The sequence below is a fragment of the Bubalus bubalis genome, chromosome 11 (assembly GCF_019923935.1).
Source record: "Bubalus bubalis isolate 160015118507 breed Murrah chromosome 11, NDDB_SH_1, whole genome shotgun sequence".
In the NCBI taxonomy this organism is placed as follows: Eukaryota; Metazoa; Chordata; class Mammalia; order Artiodactyla; family Bovidae; genus Bubalus; species Bubalus bubalis.
Window position 1 is genome coordinate 71185730 of NC_059167.1, and position 21826 is coordinate 71207555.

Genomic DNA, 21826 nt, shown 5'->3' on the forward strand with positions numbered 1-21826 from the left:
TAAAATAGGTTCTATGGGGATTCTCGGAGAAGGCAATGGCAACCCACTCCAGTGTTCTTGCCTGGAGAGTCCCAGGGACGGGGGAGCCTGGTGGGCTGCCGTCTATGAGGTCGCACAGAGTCGGACACAACTGAAGCGACTTAGCAGCAGCAGCAGCAGCATGGGAATTCTAGATCACTTAGGTCCTTCCCTCTCCTCTTTTTGTTTCATCCTATTATAGTTATCTCCTGGTGAGGATAGGTTTCATGGATTAAAACAGCAATTGATTTTGTTTTTAACTTTTATTTGAATGTATCCTTTCTCCTCAAACACATTATGCATCTCCAAAGGAACTCATAAATTATAAACTAGGCAAAAGTTAAAATTAGATCTGAGTGTGGTATAATGCCCAAAGGAAACTATTTGAAAAGGTTACAAGCTGTCAAAAAACAATTTGTATGGTTAAAAGCCACACGGTTAGATGCTGTTAATGGAGTATCTGAAATGATTATTTAGGCATTGGTTGCTTATTATGTCTCTGTGGCAACTAATCAGTGTGTTTCTTTGGAAGCCTGAGAGACTCAAAATTCGGCACCTATAATACCAGGGAAGTGCGTAGTAGAATGTGTTTTTCCACATCAAACAAACCGCACCTCTTGTTTCTTCAGATTTTAATAATTCTCCACCCCTCCCAAATTGTCATTGGTGCTGATTGCAAGAATAAAGACTAGTTCCTTCAGTGAAAGGATCATAAAGTCAATCATGTGGATAAAATTACTGAGCCATCCAGCCAGCTGGTCTCTATTTGGCTCCACTTTGGTTCATTAGTTTATGGGGTGAATTCACTCCATATTTAAGGAAAGCAAAAACGGCATCAAAACTAGTTTGTAATTAATTGCAGCTTTTTAGAAAGGAATGCATTGGCAAATGGAGAATATGCACTGTCAGATCCTGATTTCTGATTATGTTATGAATCTGTTTGAAATGTAGCTTTCTTTTGTGTTTATGTTAACGCTGGGTACAGGTTAGGCACTTTTTCAGACCCTTACCACTATAATCTGTGTTTTAAGAGTTTCTCTGCACAACTTCAGAAACTTTAAAATAACACATTATTGGTTAGATGGAGCCTGTACATTTCCAAACAATGTTAAGAGTCATTTGGTTGCCAGGCTATATAATCTTGGCGCCTGTCTCATAGTATTGTCATTGAGGTGATTAGATCGGCTTGTGCAACTGTAAGCTGACATTGAAATGACTATACATCACAAAAACATCGTGGTTTGCATGCTTTGTTAGTGGCAAAATGGCTAATGTTAATTACTCAGGCATTTAATGGACCCAGAAATAACACATACATGATCCTCTTGATTTGGAAACCTTTTATAAAAGGACATAAAAGCAGTCAAGCAACTCTGGAGCTGTGCCTCTGTACTTCTAACTCCTTGAAATAATGGCCAAAGTAAGTGCAAAAGACACAGATGCTTTTAAACAAAGGGAACCCAGTAGGACGGAGCACTAATATTTAATGCTACCTCTCATAAACACAGAAAGGAAAAATCTGTTGGAATGAAGAAGCCAAATGTCATAAATATGCCTCCCCATGTCAAAGACTGGAATTAGTTCTCACAGAGCACAACAGGCAAAGGCAAAACAGAACTTCACTTGGCTACTTATGGTGGAAACAATCCACTCCAGACTAAGTTGAGCCACTGACAAGAGCATTGCTTTGGAAGTGATGGATATTCAGGATGTAAGCCTGATGTGCATCAAGAGCATGAGCTCAGAATGTGTTTGGGGAGATGTCCAACCATGCAAATCTCTACCAGATGTCATGAGATCCAAGGACTACAGAATTCACCAGGATCCTTGGACCTCCTTTGGAGCATCTCATCCCCTTTATCTCTCCAAATCCTACCCCATCTGAACTTGCAAAAAACAACCCATAAATTGAAAGTTAAAGAAAAAGTCAGTAACTTGGAAGCAAGCACTAGAAAAATGGATTTGTTATAAATGAGTTTCAATTCCTTTGTCTGAGATCAGGAGACTGAGGTCTAGAAAAATGAAAATGGAGAAGTAACTTGCTCAAATTATGTATTTACTTGGTTGGTTGGGGTCAACAGCAGAACATTTTACAAAATGCCTTTAATGAGTTTTAACTAACTCTCAAAAAAATTTTACCAAGTAACTAGGAAAGGTATTATCTTCAAAATATTACAGGTAAAAACTGAAATTCAAAATGTTACAGGTAAAAGGACTAAAATTCCAAGAGGTAAAATGATTTGCCCAAGACCATATAGCTAGGAAGTCATGATTCCTTAGAATTAGCTCTTTTTGACTCTGTGAACTTTCCATCATTCCAAATTGTCTCCAGATTTAAGTTCCTTTTTCTTCCCATGTAGAAACCAAATGTAATGGAAAGCTGAAATAAAGAAAAAAATGAAGAAAGAGGAATGAAATAAAAAAAGGAAAGCGTAGAATTAGCTTTGTGTCTAATTCCTCAGATGATAGTTTTCTCAATTAGAGTTAATATACTGAATCCCACCTGAACACACCGTTGGAGGAGAAAAGCCTAGGATTTTGGCAACAGTACTTCATAGAGGGGCTACTGTTTATACTCTTAGAACTTATTTTTCTTCTCTTCCATTTCCTCAAAATTTCCCCTCAAAATTAATGGAGGCTCAAATAAAGTAAAAAATGAATTGTTGCTTTTAAAAAATGACGTAGATCCCTAAGAAATGTATCATGTCAGAATGCAATTTTAATGGCCTAAGTTATATAAATGACACATAATAAAACATCATAATTACCTGTTATTTACATATGTGGTCTAAGAATTACTTTAATTGGGAGCAGGATTAACAATTTTAATCACTTTATGAAATATTCATGAGCATTCATAAATCCCGCAAGGTATTTCTTTAAAGAATTAATGATATTTAATGTCTTTCCACAGAATTTAAGGGCCGAAAAACCTGATTAGGTAGGTCAGTATAAGTTTTCTGAAGTTACTGTCATTCTCCCTAAAGAAATGGCTACTACACATGGCTTTTAACTGTCAGATCTGTCTGTTGTTACACATGTGATTCTTTTTCTGCTTTTAATAATGAACCAGATTCTCCCATCATAGTCTATTGGACATGACAACAACAGTAACAAGAATATCTTTACAGATGGACAGCACTTATCCTTTCAAAACATTCATTCTGATACCAAGGGCAGGAAATGTACTGGTTGTTTTTCCACAGCCACTGTGTAGGCCACTCTGAGCTCCAGGTGGAGGGAACATGTAGAATGTTAGGGCAAGATTTGAAACTACTCTCTGTAATGGAAGAATCAAGATGAAATAGTTGGAGGCAGAAACTTGCATGATGAGCATGCACCACATGTATGCAGTTGTGCTGAAGGATCTTCTTAAGTCTTGTTTGTGTGTTTCACACACCTGCCCAACCCCTACAACTTCTCTGGAACCCAGCAAGGAGATACTGATTGCAATGAGGACTAAAGTAAAATAAATGAGATAAATTAAATTTTAACATGTTGTCAACATGTTTTACTGACAAAATGGGGAGAGGTAATAGCAAGGGAATCTTAAGGATGGAGTAAAAAATGGTGAAGATGATCTAATGTATCCAATTAGGTACACAGGGTGCTCAACAAATATCAACTTTTATTATCCCTTTGAGCATATTTACAGACCTACTCAATGAAAGGTATTTGGTTCTGCTTTTGGAAACTTTGGCAGTTCTATTTTTGGAAGTACTGTTGCTTTGGATAATCTAGACTACTGTTGCTAGGCTAATAGGAATTGGTTACTTAGAATCCTGTTACTTCTGAGTGAGTTGGGAAATTGGATTCCCAAGTATATAAAGTAGAGGACAAGAACTTGGACTAGTAAGGGCAGATACTTAATGAAACACTAGAGTGGGAGAAGGCAATGGCACCCCACTCCAGTACTCTTGCCTGGAAAATCCCATGGATGGAGGAGCCTGGTAGGCTTCAGTCCATGGGGTCGCAAAGAGTCGGACACGACTGAGCGACTTCACTTTCACTTTTCACTTTCATGCATTGGAGAAGGAAATGGCAACCCACTCCAGTGTTCTTGCCTGGAGAATCCCAGGGACAGGGGAGCCTGGTGGGTTGCCGTCTAAGGGGTCACACAGAGTCAGACACGACTGAAGTGACTTAGCAGCAGCAGCAGCAGAGTGGTTGTTATTCAGTTGCTCAGTCATGTCCAACTCTGCAACCCCATGGGCTGCAGCACACCAGGCTTCCCTGTCCTTCACCATCTCCCAGAGCTTGCTCAAACTCATGTCCATTGAGTTGGTGATGCCATCCAACCATTTTGTCCTCTGTCGTCCTCTTCTCCTCCTGCCTCTAATCTTTCCTAGCATCAGGGTCTTTTCCAATGAATCAGTTCTTTGAATCAGGTGGCCAAAGTATTGGAGTTTAAGCTTCAGCATCAGTCCTTCCAATGGATATTCAAGACTGATTTCCTTTAGGATTGACTGGTTTGATCTCTTTGCTGTGCAAGGGACTCTCAAGAGTCTTCTCCAACACCACAGTTCAAAGGTGTCAATTCTTTGGTGCTCAGCATTCTTTATGGTCCACCTCTCACATCCATACATGACTACTGGAAAAACCAAACCTTTGACTAGATGGACTTTTGTTGGCAAAGTAATGTCTCTGCTTTTTAATACACTGTCTAGGTTTGTCATAGCTTTTCTTCCAAGGAGCAAGTGTCTTTTAATTTCATGGCTGCAGTTACCATCTGCAGTGATTTTGGAGCCCAAGAAAATAATTCTGTCATTCTTTCTATTGTTTCTCCATCTATTTGCCTTGAAGTGATGGGACCAGATGCCACGATATTAGTTTTTTGAATGTGAGTTTTAAGCCAGCTTTTCCACTTTCCTCTTTCACCTTTATCAGGAGGTCAAGTAGGGACCACTAAAAGGAGATATTTAATGAAACACCTGAGTGGACAGGCCTATTATTGGCTATTAGTGGTAAAGAATCCACCTGCTAATGCAGGCGCTGCGGGAGATGCAGGTTTTATTCCTGTGTCAGGAAGATCCCCTGGAGGAGGAAATGGCAACCCATTCCAGTATTCTTGTCTGGAAAATTCAATGGACAGAGGAGGCTGGCATGCTGCAGTCCATGGGGTTGCAAAGAGCTGGATATGACTGAGCAAATGAACATGCATGTGCTATTACCTTTATGGTGGACAGAGACACTTTCTCTTGCTACAGAATTGGGGAATATGTAAACAGATACATTCTTGGAGAAACTTGTATGATTTATCCCAATTTCTTGCTGTCATGACCTTCAAAGTGCAAGTAAAAGATACGTAAATCTATAAATCTTTGTATATATATATAAATGTATAAAATATTACTGATTTTTAATTTTTAAAACCATGTTAGATGGCTTTATCAAAGACTTAAAAATTAAAATTAGTGTATGCTTTCTGAAGAATATATAGGACATTTGGAAACTCCAAATATGAAAAAGTGATATGAAAAATTATCCAGAAATTCTCCCATTGATAAAAAGGTCACTATGAATTTTATTGTGTTTTTCTGTTATGCTTTTTATACACTAAAATATGTTAAATTTTATAAAAAGTTAATATCTAGACTGTTGACTGAAATCCAACCCAGTTAGGTTTAGAATGGGAAGGATGGATCTCCTTTCATATTGCAAGTTAAAAAAAAAAAACAAAAACCCATGGTGGATTCATGTTGATGTATGGCAATACCAATACAATATTGTAAAGTGATTAGCCTCCAATTAAAATAAATAAATTTATATTAAAAAACCCCAAAAACTTTGAACTGGTTCCATTTTTCGGTTATTTGGATAGTTACCATTATAAATGTTAAGTAATATATTTTGTCAATTTCTTTCCATCTTTATCAACTTTAAAAATGTCTGATGACTCATCAGTACATTTTACCTCTATGCTTGCTTTCTGGTAATTTGTGCTGTAATATTATATTTATAGCTTTATTTTGTGATTTACTAACTTCAGGCATTGTCTAAGGAGACAAGATTTTGTAGATTTTTTGACTATATTATTACTTTTACCTTTGTAAGGTTTATAACATTTATATTATATTGTATGAAATGAAAGTGAAGGTGTTAGTTGCCCAATTGTGTGCGACCCTTTGTGACCCCACAGGCTTTAGCCTCTGGGGTTAAATTCATGGAATTCTCCAGGCAAGAATACTGGAATGAGTTGCCATTCCTTTCTCAGGGGATCTTTCTGACCCAGGGATCACACCTGGGTCTCCCGCATTGCCGGCAGATTCTTTACCATCTGAGCTACCAGGGAAGCCCTTTCTATTTTACAATTAACTTTTACTGTGACTTCATGCTTTGTTTATAAGTTGAGACTAAAACTTTAATAAAACAGCCTTTATAGTATTATCATTATGTGAATATTACTCATTGTAAAATCAAATGATATAAATGGATGCATAGAAGAAGAAATGCAGTGAGTGTTAAGTCATCAAACTCCTGTGAAGGAGAATGTTCTTAGCATTATTCAAGAATGGGTAGCAGAATCTCTTACAACACTTTTGAATTTTCTTCACTTCCTCTCCATCATACTCAGTTGCATGTGTTTCTTTTTGTCTTGGGTCATCAGTTTGTATTCTTTTTCATTTTCCTGGGATATCCTTCTCAGTATATAGTTTTTATGGGAGTGGCTTGGGTAGTAGGTTTTCCTAGTTGTTGCCCGAGTTACAGCTTTTTTTGTTTGTTTGTTTTGCTTTTATACTTGAGAATAAAATTATGGGTTCATTTCTTCTCAGACCATTAGAAGAATTGCTCCATTGTCTTACAGCATTCAAAGAGAATTTGAACTATCATACTTTCATGCTAATCTTTTTTTTTTTTAAGTCTCTTTGGTTCATAGAATTTTCTCTCTCTCTAAAAACCTACTTCCTTTACCCCTTTGCTCTTCTCTGCCTCTCCGTTTCCTGCTAGGTAGATGTCAGAAAGTCACATCTTTTAATATTTACATTTTTTGGTTTTCCTCTTAGTTCTAGAAAATTCTCTTAACTCTGTATTCCTGATCACCAGTTTGGTTATTGCATCATTTTTTTTTCTCCTTTAGTTTATAGAACAAAGTTAGTTTTGTCATTCATATTTCTGATATCTTTTTACGGTCGAGAACAATTTAATTGCTCTTCTTGGGCTTCCCAGGTGGCACTAGTGGTAATGAACACATCTGCCAGTGCAGGAGACACAAAAGACATAAGTTCAATCCCTGGGTCAGGAAGATCCCCTGGAGGAGGAAATGGCAACTCATTCCAGTATTCTTGCCTGAAGAATTCCGTGGATAGAGGAGCCTGGCAGGTTACAGTCCATAGGGTTGCAAAGAGTTGGACATGACTGAAGTGCAGCACGTGCACTGTGGCCTATCCTAGTTTTATAGATATATTCACTTATTTAGTGTCTTTGAAGAAAGTAATTAGAATTTTTAAAAATTATTTCTCAGTTTGTACAGAGGTCACATTTTTTTGTTGTTTATTTTCATTCTTCCATTTCATGTCATTGTCTTTCCTCAAATGGCTACTGGTCCTGGATTGTCAATTCATATTTATGAATGATGACCAATTTAATTTATGTAAATGAATTCCATTTACTCTGTAGCTATAGAGTGTAAGCATACCTTGATATTATGATTTTGCTGTGTTTTCTTTAGTGAAATCCAGGAGGATACAAAGAGAAGGCAGGAACAAGATTTTGAGTAGATACAGATTCCTATAACTGGAGCAGAGATGGAGCCATAGCCAGAACACTGCATCATACAAATGAGGTATAGGCAGACGGGTAAGAGATTTGTCAAAAACAATTCTGATTTTTCTTTCTCATCCATAGTTATATTTATAAAGGAGCATTTAAAATTTTTTCAAAACCACATTGATTTTGCCTTACATATGAATTTGTCTTTATGGAAGGTAGTACTGAGGTGGCAAAATACTCTGGGGTTGATGTGACTTTTCACTGGCCACTAACATTTCTCACGTCGTTTCATTCACTTTCTCAGAATCTGCAGTCTTGGCTTTTATTCTAATGGTAATCTCTGCCATGTTCTCTACTGTTTTTGTAAGAATACATTTTCAAAATAAAATTTAAGAGATTTTAAATTTAATCAGTGTCTAAGGGAGAACACAGACATAGAGCCTGAGTGATGACCATTGATTTCCCAACTTCTAAAATATAAAAATAAATTGCTTATGGTGAGAGGCCAAGTTTTTTTTCAAACTTATGTTGCATACTATTGTGGGTTTTCAGTCTCAGTCTTAGAGGTAGCAATTAGGCATTTTACTTACAAATTATGTGAATATTTCTCTTATCATTAGACAGCCACCCCCCCACCCCTGCCCCCGCAAAAGAGTTTCAGAGGCTTTGCATGAGGGACAGAGACTATAGATTTGAGTCTTGGCTTAGTCATGCATCAACTGCTTTATTTTTCATACATTTTTAACTATTATGAACTTCAGTTTCCTTACTTGTGAAATGATTATTTAATGGCACTTATCTTACGTGCTGTGCTGTGTGCTTAGTTCACTCAGTCTTGTCCGACTCTTTGCGACACCATGGGTTATAGCCTGCCAGGCTCCTCTAACCATGGAATTCTCCAGGCAAGAATACTGAAATGGGTTGCCATGTCCTCTTCCAGGGTATCTTCCCAACCCAGGGACTGAACCCAGGTCTCCCGCATTGCAGGCAGATTCTTTGACCATCTGAGCCATCAGGGAAGCCCAAGAATACTGGAGTGGGTAGCCTATCTGTTCTCCAGGGGAACTTCCAGACCCAGGGCTCCTGCACTGCAGGCAGATACTTGACTGTCAGAGCCACCAGGGAAGCCTTGAGTTTATTGTAAGACTAGCATTTAATTCTTCAATTGAAATACATAACCAATAGAGTTATGGAAACGGAATCACTTAAGAGGATACTGCAGCCTATAAAATATATGTACCATTCTGCAAAGTTTGGAAGTTTAATCATTATTCTGAAATTGGAGCATGAAGAAAAGTGAAATGCTATGAGTATTGTTTTAGATTTGTATTAATTTAACACATTGTTAAATGAGATTTTCTTTCTATCTTGGTGTCTTGGTTGTAATCTGAAAGCTGAGGAAATCAGTGATAAATGTTTCACATTCTAAGGAAAGGTTTAAGGCTCAACCATCCAGGACTAACTTTTCTAGTCTCTAGAACAGAATTCTACAGACTTCTGAGAGACTGAGGATATGTTTATTAACATAGCTGTATGATTGAGATATAATTCACAAAAATACAATTCATCAGGGTAAAGTGGACCATCCAGTGGCTTTTAATATAGTCAAATAGTTGAGAAACCATTACAAGAATCAATATTAAAACATTTTCCTTATCCACAAAAGAAACTCCTCACCCCTTAGCCATTACCTACTCCCTACCGCTCAATCCTAGGCAACCACTTATCTACTTTCTGCCGCTATGCTGCTAAGTCACTTCAGTCATGTCCAGCTCTGTGCGACCCCATAGACGGCAGCCCACCAGGCTTCCCCATCCCTGGGATTCTCCAGGCAAGAACACTGGAGTGGGTTGCCATTTCCTTCTCCAATGCATGAAAGTGAAAAGTGAAAGTGAAGTCACTCAGTCGTGCCCGACTCTGTGCAACCCCATGGACTGCAGCCTACCAGGCTCCTCCATCCATGGGATTTTCCAGGCAAGAGTACTGGAGTGGGGTGCCATTGCCTTCTCCATTCTGCCGCTATAGATTTGCCTATTTTGGATGTATCATACAAATGGAATCATACAATTTGTAATTTTTGACTACCTTCTTTCACTTCGCATAATGTTTTTAAGTTTTATCCACATTGTAGCATTTATCAGTACCTCTTTTTATTGTCTAATAATATTCCAGTGTATAAATATACTGTATTTTATTTATCTGTTCATTAACTGATGGACTTTTGTGTTGATTTTACTTTTGGCTATTATGAATAGTGCTGCTATAAATATTTGAATACAAATGTTTACATGCACATATATTTTTATTTTCTCTTGGTTGTATAACTCAAAGCAGAATTACTGATTAGTATGGTATTAATAACTCTATATTTAACCTTTTTTAGACTGTTTTCCAAGATGGCTGAACCATTTTACACTGCCACTAGGAGTATATGAGAATTCTAGTTCTTCCATATTCTTGCCAACACTTGTTATTAATTGCTCTATTGATAAACATCCTAGTAAGTATGAAGTCATATTTCATTTCAGTTTTGATATATATTTCCAAGATAGCTAGTGATGTTGAATATTTTTTCATGTGCTTATGAGTCATTTATATATCTTCTTTGAAAAACTGTCTATTGAGATTTGTTGCCTATTTTTTAATCAGTTGTCATTTTGTAGTTAAAAAAAAAGTTTGTGTTGTTCCCAGTTTCCCCTAGCCATGTGAAATAGCTTCAAAAGAATGATACAACAGACATTGGAGATGTCTGTTGTATCATTCCCCAGCTTCTGAAACTTCCAGGTCCAGAGCCGATGACATTGAGTTGGAAAAGATCTTGGAGAGAGATCTGTGTTAGGACTGGCTTTTACTTGGAGAGTTTGAGGGGCACTGAGATTGAGTTTTCCTCAGGGTCACTATTGATGGCTAGAGCCATTGAGAAAGTCCCCTGCACATGAGTGTTGCTTTGTAGTGAGTTATGGTCTGAATGTCTGTATTCCCCATCCTGCAAAATTCATATGTTGAAATCCTATTATAATCCCTGATGTAGAGTATTAGGAGGGCCTTTGGGAGCTGATTGGTCCTGAGGGTAGAGCCCTCATGAATGAGATTAGTGCCTTATAAGAGAGGTCAGGAGAGTTCCCTTGCTGTTTGTGTTGTGAAAGGTTAAAATGTAGAAATCTGCAATCCAGAAGAGGCCCTCACCCAATCGTGCTGGTACCCTGGTCTTGGACTTCTTAGCTTCCAAGACTGTGAAAAATAAAGTTCTGTCATTTATAAGCCATGCATTTGAAGATGCTTTGTTTCAGCAGCGTGAATGACTAAGACATTGGGGCAGGAGTCATAGGAATTAGAATCAAATTAAAAACTGAGGCAGAATCAGAAGCAGTTAGCCCAAGGATGTATTGCCTGTATAGCGGTGGGGCAGTACTTACATCCCTGTCTGGGGATATCCAAGGTCCCAAAAGCAGTCCATGAAATGGTGTGTAGAGAAAGGACCACATTATATAAGCACTGATCAAGAAAATCTTTGTCCTTTCCACTTATTCCCCTCCTCAGACTGCTTCCTACCCTCATTTTCCCACTTCTTGTATTCAAGTTGCAAGTCTCGCATGGGCTAGGGAGAGGAGAAAGCTTTGAAACGATTCAAGTTTTGAGTTAAATTGGATTGGATATTTTCACACCTGAAAATAATACTGTTCAGAAACCTAAAAGTGACCACAAAAGCCACAAGGGGACTGCCCGAGATATTTTCCAAGAAAGCAGAAAGATCTAACAGAGTATTTCTTAAAATAGTAGTAGAAAAGGAGAAAACTAATTTTTGATTATAGCCCATCATGTCTAGTCTGTTTAGTATAAACACACAGGCACACACATACATGTATCTACATATTTTCTCAGTGATGTATTCTTCCTAGGTTGATGAAATATGTCTAAGCCCTTTGGTCTCCACATCATAGTAAATAGTGAAATGAATGCAGTTGTATGGAAATTCCAATCATAGGACACAGAGCAGTGGTAGAGTCAGGGAATAGAAGCCAGGTTTCTGACTGGCAACTTATAACTGGATTATGCAACATATGATTTGGAACTCTTTCTAGGGCTAGTCAATATTATCAATGACTCTAATAATTGATTCTTTGGTTCATCTGTGTGTGTGCTTATTTGCTATGTTGTGTCCAGCTCTTTGTGTCCACAAACTGTAGCCTGCCAGGTTCCTCTGTTCATGGGACTTTCTAAGCAAGAATACTGGAGTGGGTTCCATGCCCTTCTCCAGAGGATCTTTCTGGCCCAGGGATCAGACCTATGCCTCCTGCATCTCCTGCGTTGGAAGACGGGTCTTTACCACTGAGTCACCTGGGAAGCCCTTGTTTGGTTTATATTATGTGATTAAAGATCTTCATTCTCCTGGGAGATCTCAGATCTTTTAGTAACAGTTAATTTGATAAGTAAAAACATTTAGTAAACAAAATGATTCCTTGAAATAAGATATGCTGAAACTATTTTCAAATTCATGTTTTAAAATAAACAACATATTAATTGCAGGAAACCAATTGTTTGGGTAGCAGACTCTTAGATGACAGACTGGAGTGACAATAGGGGTCAGTCCTGGAGAGCTTGAGCTCTGGGTTTTGGTCATGTCAGGCCCAAGATCAAGAGAAAGTAAAAGTGCTGAAAAGCTTGGCATAACATCTTAGCGAGGCAGAGCACGGAGGCCCTTCACACAAACAGAACAAATCCTTTTCAGTGCTTTTAGACCTTAACAAACATGGGGTGATGTGTAAAACTTCACCCCCACCCCACCACGGAGCTAGCCTCTACCCTGCGAGCCCCTGAACTCTTTTCAGCATTTCTTAAATCTGCTGCATTGAACAATCTGCATTCATTTTAACAAATACAATCTCATTGAATTAGATTCTGAAGAGACTTTACAGCAAGCAAAAAAGGACTGATCCTGTATTTTCTTTAATTTAAACAAGGGACAGAGCCCAGCAAATGAGAGATTTTGGGCTAAGTTCACTGAAATGGGTGGGGAGGGACAGAGAAGGGGTGAAAATGGGATGGACTTGTACTGGGTAAGGAATCAATTTCTAGAGTGTTCTAGGAATAAAAAACCAATGTTAAGGTTGGTCCTTTAATTGTGTGACTGTTCGGTGTTACTGGATACATTTTCTTTTCCCTATTCATAATGTGATACATTTAATTGAAATTTCCTTGAATGTAAGGTAGGGCTCAGAGTCAAAATCATCAAAATTATCAAGTGGGAGAGGGAAAACAAGCCACTAGCTATTTGCAGATGTAATAATGATTTGACTAATCTGCATGTCTATAGTTTGTGTTAGCTTGCTGACCATCACAGTCTGATAAAACTTGCCCTATCACCCAGGCACACACGATTCATTGCCTAGTATCATTATGATTATCTTTGCTCCTCTCATTATTCACCCATTCCTTCGGTTGTATCAGGAGTAAAAATAATAAGCCATAAGCCTCCCTGCTGTTTAACATAAACAGCAAATCATTCCCAATTCCAAGTCCAGTGTCAATTATACAAAGCAAACCAGGATCACGCAGATACATTTCTTCTTCCTCCACTGGGCATCTGACCTCTCTCCCCTGAAACTGTTGACCCATCAAGTGTTAAATTTAGGAACTCATTCTTGGTTTTCAGGAGCTACAAATCCCTAAAAACTTAACAAGCAAAACATAGACTCAGCTTTGAAATGTGTCAGCACACAAATTAGCTAGACAAATAAAAAGGATAAAAAAAAATCTTGAAAATAGCACTTATCATCAGTCTCCCATTCAGAAATAATGAAGGAAGATGGTTTATACAGATTTAATAATAAGACATGACATAGATGTAAATATAACATGTTACGACCTTTCTTCTGGTAAACAATAAGCATTTTGTTCATTATTCAGAGCCTCTTTATTTACAATGAATGTGGTGATGAATCGAACTTATGACATCAATTAAGTCACAAGTTTATATTATTTTCAAACAGATAAAATACAGATATTCTAAGGCAGGTAGCAAGAATGATGAGTTACTATCTATTGTTGTTCCCTAAATGAGTTATACATATTCAAAAAAGGAACATTAAAGATGTTATACAAAGCCAGGATCATATATTACTTTTTCTCTGAACAAAGATAACATTTGTAGAATCCTATTAGCAATAAATCTTTTATATTTTTTTCCCTTAAAACCTTATGATCCCAAAGGGAAGAAGTGATAATCGGTAAATAGAACTCTGATATTTGTCAGGAATTTGCCTGAATTAGAGTTGAATTGACTTGACAGAGAGATCAAGAAAAAAAAATTATCTTTGAATATATTTGAATTTTTCTTCAAAGATATTGCTAAAATGGAAACAAAAATACTTACTTTGTCATATTTGAGGAACACAGGATATATAATATGTAATCATCAATAATAACAAGTAAATATCCTGGGGCAAAATGGTATTCACAGAGCATAGAATAGTTTCAAAGAATATTGAACTATAATATTTTTCTAGAAGTATTATATAAAAAGTACAAATAGTTTAGTATTATGTATTCTCCTTTTAGTGATTTCAACATCAGAAATTAGATAAGTGTTATATTATAGATTCTTTCTTTTTCTTACTCAACCAATGGTTGTACCAGGAAAGAAAAAGCAAAACAAAACAAGGTGAGAGAGAATTAAAAACATTCTGGAATATTGTACATGGTATATTCAGTAACACATGGTCATCACTGACTATTTGGAGCATTGCAGTGTCTGGCACTGAATGTGATTTGGTTATAAGGCCCCTATGGGTTAAATACCTATTTCCTAGTGCTGTAGAGTTAGGGTCTTTCTATCACTGTATTTCTCTGGAAGGAAGAGGTTCCCCAAAATGGGGACTACCCCATGAAATAGGACTTTTATTGAGAGTTGCCTCATTAGGATCTCTCTGCAGAACTCCACTTGCTTTTCCCTTTAAAAAGTGCATTGTCCATGAACTTGAATTGGAGAATGCCCCACATTTGCATCATAGGCTCCCCTGGAAGTTATCAGAAGATGGTGGGATGAAGAAGCAAGAGTACTGGTGGTTGCAACATCTAAGAACAATTCTGTCTCTCAAACCAGCATCTAGATGGTACCAGAAAAGACAACTTATTGTGAATTTACTTAAAATTGAGATGAACATTTTATAGACCATGATAGAAAAGGAAAAGCTTAGTTTGGACTTTATCTAGATATGTAAAATTAAAAATAATGAAGATATTTTAAGAACAAAATTTAGGTTATATAGAAACTATCCTGTAATCCTTTGAACAAATGAAGAAGTAACCAAATCTTAGATTTTTGAGTAATCTTTTCTTATGAAAATAATCAATTTTACAAAAATATTCTATGGCTTTATTAATTTTCAGATGGGTTTTCCTAAATCATTTGGTTTTCAACTTGTTTATTTTTTAATCACATCTACTTTATTTTCCTTTTTTCATTTGTTTGATCTTGATAGATCCACATCTTTGCCTGTGATGTGAGCTGTCTCCAAGATCACTTTAATAAACTATGAAATCCTGAATTTTTTAAAGATTTTTCAGTTTAAAATTTTTATTCTATTTGCATAGGAAGTTGTAGACATCATTTTTGCAGCAGCATTATACCTGAATGGAGAAGGCGATGGCACCCTACTCCAGTACTCTTGCCTGGAAAATCCCATGGATGGAGGAGCCTGGTAGGCTGCAGTCCATGGGGTTGCGAAGAGTCGGACAGGACTGAGCAACTTCACTTTCACTCTTCACTTTCATGCATTGGAGAAGAAAATGGCAACCCACTCCTGTATTCTTGCCTGGAGAATCCCAGGGACAGGGGAGCCTGGTGGGCTGCTGTCTATGGGGTCGCACAGAGTTGGACACGACTGAAGCGACTTAGCAGCAGCAGTAGCAGTATACCTGATCAATATAGTGATTCTATTGATTAAAATAGGTGGCATGCTAAATGCAATGAGAGTTTAACTCACAACTGATCTTAAAAACGGTCAGTTCACTGCTAATGATTTTCATGTTATGACAGCTTTTGATTTCCTTGGACAATTTTCTAACTGTTGAGACTCACAGAATAAACAGTCAGAAGAGGAATCAGATACCTGTGTCTATTTGACAATTTATTGAAGATTCAGAGAAAACTATGTAGGTGTTAATAATAGGTAGGCAGATAATACTTTTTAAAAACATGAACTATGTTGTAAACAGTTAGCAAGTATGGATTTGTGCATTAGAATTCCTACCGTCGTCCTCTGTAAGAAGGAGGGGCAATTTGACTTCTGTTTGCTTATTTTACTCTGAGACCCCTTAGATTCCTTTACAGCAGATTTGTTGCTCTGTTCATCTATCACACAAGCATATACAATGCTTGAGGCTTCCCTGGTTGCTCAGATGGTAAAGAATCTGCCTGCAATGCAGAAGACCCGGGTTCAATGCCTGGGTTGGGAAGACACCTTGGAGAAGGGAATGGCTACCCATCCCAGTATTCTTGCCTGGAGAATTCCATAGACAGAGGAGTCTGGTGGGCTACAGTCTATGGGGTAGCAAAGAATCAGACACAACTGAGTGACTAACTTACTCTTTTTGCAGTACTTGCTGTCTCTCAGACACTGTGTCAGACTTTGGAGATACAAGGATGGACCACGTGTCTCTTTACACAATGAGCTCAGGATCTAAGAAGAGAAATACCCGGAGAAACAAGTATAGTACAGTATAATTTTAAAAAACTATCTATTTATTATGATACATTTATAGTATCAGGCACTGCACCAGATGCTTTTCCTTTGTTTCATTTGGATCCTAACAACCTCGTTGGTGGCTGACTCTAGATCTTTCTCAGGCCAACACCATGTTGTGTACCACTGTATTCCACTGCTCCCTCACGTAAGTGCAAGACGAAGTTTTATGCCCAGGTCCTTTGAGAACATCAGGGAGGCCTCTAAACTAGACTGGGGTGCCAGAGGAAGGCCCTCTGGGGGTGTTGTATGGGCTAGAATGCTAGAGGACAAGCTCACAGACCTTGGCAAGGAAAAGCCAAGTGGAGATGCGGTTGGAGGGATGGAGAAATTACCCTGTCTTTGTTTTCTTCAGTATTCTAAGCATAGTTACAGTGTAGACCATTTTACAGTACATTACCTGGAATATAACAACATAATTTCATTTACAATCATGCTTAGCGTTCCCAATACCAGAAAATTTCAAATAAAACCTTATGTTTAATCATTGTCCCCATTTTTGTGTAAAAGATTTCGAAAGCTGGCTGCCTCAGGCGGTGTACTTGAAAGACTGTTACTCAGCTGATGACTGCTGCTTCTGATTCCTTCTACTATGTATATTTACCCAGAAATGTCACATGGGATTTTACATTTATATAATGCTTTTTAGGGCAATGAAAACCCAATAAAATCGGCTGGCTTATTTAATGTTCAAAGTGTTTAATAAGCTTTTTTTTTTTTGAATGAACCATTTAAATGAGTTTTTTTTCCCATTAATTAACTCACCAGTGCACCAAATACGTATCAGATAAATGAGTTGATAGGGTCCCCAGTTTAGTTGAAGATGCAATACGGAAAGCACTAATTAGGCAGGCAAGAGCTCCAGATAATTAAATAGTGATTAATAGATTTTTGTGCTACCAAAATTAAAAGTAACTAATTGGTTGAAAAAATATTTAAAATTGTGTGCTTGGAACTTACATGTTGAGTGTGATTCTGAGGGATACTAAGACTATGTTGGTTTTGTTAAGAGTGAAAGTTTTATTTTTTTCTTTTACTCAATTTTCTCCCCCTTCTGACATCTTGTGTCAAAGTGTTCCCATGTTAATAGTAGAATATAATGGAAGTTTATGCAATTAAATACAGCAAGAGAGTTTATAGACCATTTGTCATTGGACATGGGTCATATACTGTGAATTTCAGAAAATAAAAGGGAATTCCATTTGTAGTTCACTCTTGCCTGAAGCTCACCTAATGAAATCTTTCTCACTCATAGAATTAACAGTGTATCCAGCTGAAAAGTATTTAACATTCTCTGTGCATACTAAGCATGCAAAAGTAGAATAAAACCTTGCATGCTTACAGGGGATTTTTGTTGCTTTTTCTTCAGCCCAAATTAGGCAGTTCTTGTTCATTTAGCACATTTGAAAGGAGCTGAACTTTTAAAATTCTGAACTGTCAGTCTCCATCGTTTCATCTGACAGCTGACACTTTGAGAGTAAAGAATACACAAATCATGGGAGTGGAGTGAAATACTGCTAATAAATGCTATTGTTTTTCCTGATGGAAAAGGAGCACCTTATACAACTGTTTGCAGATCCAATGGGTTTGTTATGATGCAAAATGCATGTTTGGCTGTCACCATTTTTGTTTACTACCTGCAGAGCATAAAATTGCTGATAAAAAAAAATTGAAGAAACATAAGGCAAGATTCATTAAGAATAGAAGCATGCTTTTCTCCTCCCCGCCTACCTTTATCACCCCACCCTCTCATCATAATATGATAAACAGTGAGTCTTCCTTCATTAAGGCATGAAACTAAATAAATAACTTATGGTTCTTGAGATAATTACAAGATTTCTGTATTTATGGAAAACTGGAACTCTGAAACATTTGCTTGTCTGCTTGCTAAGTGAGGAAACTTGTGAATATTCATTTTGCTATTTTGGAATTTCGTTTAAGAGGGTCCATGATAGTTTTGGGCTTCCCTGGTGGCTCAGCAGGTAAAGAATCTGCCTGCAGTGCAGGAGACACAGGATATGGGGGTTCAATCCCTGGGTCAGAAAAATCCACTGGAGAAGGGAAAGGCAACCACTGCAGTATTCTTGCCTGGAGAATTGCACGGACAGAGGAACCTGGTAAGCTACAGTCCATGGCGTCTCAAAGAGTTGACATGACTGAGCAACTAACACTTTGACTTTCATGATAGATTTAGAGACTGTATAGTTTTGTTTTCCACCACCAAACTTCTGAGGTCAAAGTGTTTGTGGGTAAGTTGGAAGGAACCACCTTCCTGATGCAGAAAATCTCAGACCTATTGACCTGACCACACTACACAGAATAACATATCATATTTTATTGAAATCTTCCTTTGTTAACATTAAGATATATTCAGCAGGAAGATCATTCCTATTTTGTTTTATATGTATCTACTGTAGAGGAGCTTCCCCGGTGGCTCAGACAGTAAAGAATCTGCCTGCAGTGCAGTAGACCTGGGTTTGATCCCTGGGTTGGGAAGATCCCCGGGAGAAGGGAATGGCAACCCACTCCAGTATTCTTGCCTAGAGAATTTCATGGACAGAGGAGCCTGGCAGTCTACAGCCCATCGGGTCACAAAGAGTCAGACATGACTGAGTGACTAACACACACACACACCATTAGTTCAGTTCAGTTCAGTCAATCAGTTGTTTCCAGCTGTTTGGACTGCAGCACATCAGGCTTCCCTGTCCATCACCAACTCCCAGAGCTTACTCAAACTCATGTCTGTAGAGTCAGTGATGCCATCCGATCATCTCATCCTTTTCTCCTCCCGCCTTCAATCTTGCCCAGCATCAGGGTCTTTTCCGGTGAGTCAGTTCTTCACATCAAGTGGCCAAAGTATTGGAGTTTCAGCTTCAGCATCAGTCAGTCCAATGAATATTCAGGATTGACTTCCTTTCAGATGGACTGGTTGGATCTTCTTGCTGTCCAAGGGACTCTCAAGAGTCTTCTCCAACACCACAGTTCAAAAGCATCAATTCTTCGGCACTTAGCTTTCTTTATAGTCCAACACTTGCATCCATACATGATTACTGGAAAAGCCATAGCTTTGACTAGACAGACCCTTGTTGGCAAAATAGTGTCTCTGCTTTTTAATATGCTGTCTAGGTTGGTCATAACTTTTCTTCCAAGGAGCAAGCATCTTTTAATTTCCTGGCTGCCATCACCATCTGCAGTGATTTTGGAGCCCCCCAAAATAAAGTTTCTCACTGTTTCCATTGTTTCCCCTTATCTATTTGTCATGAAGTGATAGGACCAGATGCTATGATTTTGGTTTTCTGAATGTTGAGGTTAAGCCACCTTTTTCACTCTCCTCTTTCAGTTTCATCAAGAGGCTCTTTAGTTCTTCTTCACCTTCTGCCTTATATAAGGGTAGTGTCATCTGCATATCTGAGGTTATTGATAAGTCTCCTGGCAATCTTGATTCTAGCTTGTGCTTCATCCAGCCTGCATTTCACATGATATACTCTGCATATAAGTTAACTAAGTAGGGTGACAATATACAGCCTTGACATACCCCTTTCCCAATTTGGAACCAGTCTGTTGTTCCATATCCAGTTCTAACTGTTGCTTCTTGACCTGCATACAGAATTATCAGGAGGCAGGTCAGGTGGTCTGGTGTTTCCATCTTTAAGAATTTTCTACAGTTTGTTGTCATTCACACAGTCAAGGCTTTGGCGTAATCAATAAAGCAAAAGTAGATGTTTTTCTGGAAATCTCTTGTTTTTTTGATGATCCAACAGATATTGGCAATTTGATCTCTAGCCTTTTCTAAATACAGCTTGAAAATGGTTCACATACTGTTGAAGCCTGGCTTGGAGAATTTTGGGCATTACTTTGCTAGTGTGTGAGATGAGTGCAATTGTGCAATAGTTTGAACATTTTTTGGCATTGCCTTTCTTTGGGATTGGAATGAAAACAGACCTTTTCCAGTCCTGTGGCCACTTCTGAGGTTTCCAAATTTTATGGTATATTGAGTGCAGCACATTCACAGCATCGTATTTTAGGATTTGAAATAGCTCAACTGGAATTCCATCACACACAGTATAGAGAAAGATAAATTAATGGCTTGGGATATAATGTATTTTGCCTCCCTCATGGTATATTAACTCTCAAAGCACTTTTACATCCTAAATATTTCATAAATATTGCTATTAAACTTAGCAAATATCTTCAACTATCTTAGTAAACCTCTGAAAGATTTCAAATAGAATAAAATCAGGTCGGATCCAAATAGAGAACTTGAAAAGTTATAGAATGAGATGTGACAGTTAATTTTAAGTGTAAACTTGATGGGGCCATGCGGTGCCCAGATTTTCAATTATTATTCTGGGTGTGTAAGGTTGTTTTTGGATGAGATTAATATTTGAATGTGTAGACTGAATAAAGCAGAATGCTCTCCCTAATGTGGATGGGTCTCATCTAATCAGTTGAAGGCATGACTTGAACAAGAAGTCTGACCCTCCCTTAAGTAAGAGAGAACTCCTCCTGCCTCACTGCTTGATATGGGACTTTGGTCTTTTCCTGACTTCAGACTCAAGCTGAAACATCGATTCTTATACTGTCACCACTCTTGGTTTTCAGGCCTTTGAACTGAGACTGAAATAATACCACTGGCTATTCTGGCTATTCAATTTTCAAATGCAGACCCTGGATCTTCTCAGCCTCCATAATCACTTGAGCCAATTTGTTATAGTAAACCCAATTCTCCTTTCTATATATGTATATCCTGTTGGTTCTGTCTCTGTGGAGGACTCTCATTAATTCATGGGGTTTTAATTGTTAAAAGAAAAAGTGGAGTTTAATGTGAAAAGTTCAGGAGTGACTGGTATTTCTTTTTTTTTTCTATACAATGACTTTTAGTTTTCAATGCAAATAATAGGAAAAGGAAATATGCTCTATATTGTTTCTTGCTGATGAACTGACAGAGATAACTCACTTAACTGTCTAGACAGGAAACATACATGCATACCTATGAAAACATTAAAAAGCTCATTACCACATGGCCTTGAACAATGTTAACATCTTATGCACACATTTATACATGTATATACAAAGTGTAATTGATTGAGAAAGGGGAGAGTCCAGTAAATTATTTCTACTGATATTCTACACATAATTCTTTTAGTGCCTCAGTGTATCTTGAAACAAGAAAATGCTTTGGACTTTGATGGAAAAGTGCCCTTTAAATTCAAGCAAATGTGCACACAAATATCAAGCATGTAATTCGCGTGGTTTCATGGGAGATTGGGGAAGTCTATTTGTCCCACTGGAAAACTGAAAGTTCCTTCTGGAGAAGCCATTGCTCTGCTTTCTAGTACCAGTGCTCTGACCTC

At 37.8% G+C, this 21826-nt stretch overlaps 1 long non-coding RNA gene across 5 annotated transcripts in view; it reads left to right on the forward strand.

The window, feature by feature from the left end:
• Positions 1–21826, forward strand: part of LOC112587869 — a 224504-nt gene that overhangs the window by 25472 nt on the left and 177206 nt on the right. For 3 of the 5 annotated variants that reach the window (XR_006542894.2, XR_006542897.2, XR_006542896.2), the window contains exon 2: positions 7688–7815. This is a non-coding gene — a long non-coding RNA (uncharacterized LOC112587869). Of the gene's footprint in view, positions 1–7687; positions 7816–10111; positions 10229–16326; positions 17173–21826 lie in introns of those variants that run through there. The other 2 variants (XR_006542895.1, XR_003112393.2) reach the window with 2 other exon arrangements.